The 2,049-nt window shown below is 45.6% G+C and overlaps 1 long non-coding RNA gene across 1 annotated transcript in view; it reads right to left on the bottom strand.

The window, feature by feature from the left end:
- LOC107184405 overlaps positions 1-708 on the bottom strand; it is a 14,590-nt gene extending 13,882 nt beyond the window's left edge. Inside the window, exon 1 of the long non-coding RNA XR_001515238.1 lies at positions 639-708. This is a non-coding gene — a long non-coding RNA (uncharacterized LOC107184405). The remainder of the gene's footprint in view (positions 1-638) is intronic.
- Positions 709-2,049: the final 1,341 nt, after the last annotated feature.

Below are 2,049 nucleotides of genomic sequence, written 5' to 3'. Positions count from 1 at the left end.
TTTTGATTCTGCCAATCCATGAACATGGTATGTTCTTCCATCTGTTTATGTCTTCCTCTATCTATTTTTTCAGTGTCCTGTAGTTTTCCATGTATAGGTCTTTTACCTCCTTAGTTAAGTTTATTCCTAAATATCTTACTTTTTTTGGTGCGAGGGTAAATGGGATTGCTCTTTTAGTCTCTCTTTCTATAAGTTCATTATTGGTGTACTAGAGGCCCAATGCTGAAAATTCGTGTAAAAGTAGGCTTTTTTCCCCCAGCTGCTGGCACCAGCTTCCCTCTGGCACCTGGGACCAGGGCTTCCCTCCTCTGGCTGCCAGCAGGCACCTGGGAACTCCAGTTGGCTTCCCCTGGGCCATCCACAGGCACATGGGACCCCGGCTGGCTTCCCCTTGGTCACCCACAGGCATCTAGGACCCAGCTGGCTTCCTTTCAGCCCCAGCTTCATCAGGAAGGATGTCCAGAATGACATCTGGAAGATGTCCGGTCTAATTAGCATATTACCCTTTTATTATTATAGATTTCACTTAGCATGATATTCTCAAGGTCCATCCATGTAGTAAATAATGGCAGTGTTTCATCCTTTCTTTTGGTTGAGAGGTATCCTATTGTATATATGTACCACATTCTGTAAAGGACATGTCTTGGCCACTGTGAATAATGCTACAATGAACGTAGGGGTTCATATATCTTTGGGAAGAAGTGTTTTAATGTTTTCGGTTAGGTAGCCAAAAGAGGGATTGCTGGGTCATCTGGTACCTCTATCCTTAATATTTTGAGAAACCTCCATACTATTTTCTGTTGTCACTGTACCAATTTACATTCCCACCAGCAGTGGATCAGGGTGCCTTCTTCTCCACAACCTCTCCAACACTAACTATTACTTGTCTTGTTGATAGTAGCCATTCTAACAGGTATGAGGTAGTATATATTTGTGGTTTTTATATGTTTTTCTTTAATAGGAGGAAGAAAGGGAGAGAGAAACATTGATGTTAAAGAGATACATCAATTGGTTGCCTCCTGCACAAACCCCAACCAGGCCATGGATTAATCCTATAACAGAGATACTTGCCTTTGACTGAGAATCAAACCTGTAACCCTTTGTTCTTTGGGTCAATGCTCTAACCACTGAGAAACACCTTGAAAGGAACTGTGGGCCACAAGGCTGTGGTGGGCACAGGGGAGGGTCTTGGCCCATCCTCTGAGCCCCTGCCCAGCCCCTCCTGCCACGGTCCAGGTCTCCTGTCTGCCTGCAGCCCTGCTCCCACTGCCACCGCTTACACCCACTGACAGCATGGAGTGATTGGGGTTGTCATCACCAGGGCCAATGCTATTAGCAGGTGTGAGCTGCGGCTGTTGCCCTGATCACCCCTCAGGAGCAGGGACAGGTGGAGAAGCCCTCAGGGGCAATAGGGGCTGGCAGCCACCACTTGCACCTGCTGATGGCACCGAGTGATTGGGACTTGCACCAGACACTGGCAGCGGGTGCGAGCAGAGCTGGCACCAGCAGCAGGTGCAAGCACCGGTCAGGACTGTGGGGTGCGGGAGCAAAGAATTTGCAGTAACCACCAGAGGCTTGCTCCAGTGACAGCGACTGGTGCCCAGCCTTGGATTGGTGCCCCTGCTCACCTGCTCCACCAACCCGCCACAGCCAATGCCCGCCATGTTCCGCGTGTCCCCCCTGGCGGTCAGTGCACATCATAGTGACCGACTGTTCAGTTGTTCCACAGTTCAGTCTATTTGCATATTAGCCTTTTATTATATAAGATTTTTAAATATTGCATATACAAAGAACATAGTACAAAAGTGTTCGAAGTATAAAATTTTTAAATCACATAAAAGATAATGAGAATCACAAGGCATTAAGAATAGTAAAATAAATTAACTATGAACACTAACTAAAGCATTCTTATAACCAAATAGCAAAATTTATTTTGTACTGAGTGCTAAGGTTAAAGATTAAAGGCAGTATTTGCATCCCAATCATAACAGGTAGTATGCACACTCCGTCTTTGTATCTAATTTTAAGAAAAATTGAAGTTCAGTTTCC

The sequence above is a fragment of the Myotis davidii genome, unplaced genomic scaffold (genome assembly GCF_000327345.1).
Source record: "Myotis davidii unplaced genomic scaffold, ASM32734v1 scaffold1046, whole genome shotgun sequence".
In the NCBI taxonomy this organism is placed as follows: domain Eukaryota; kingdom Metazoa; phylum Chordata; class Mammalia; order Chiroptera; family Vespertilionidae; genus Myotis; species Myotis davidii.
The sequence above is the reverse complement of the archived record's forward strand: the minus strand, read 5'-3'. Positions and strand labels throughout refer to the sequence as shown.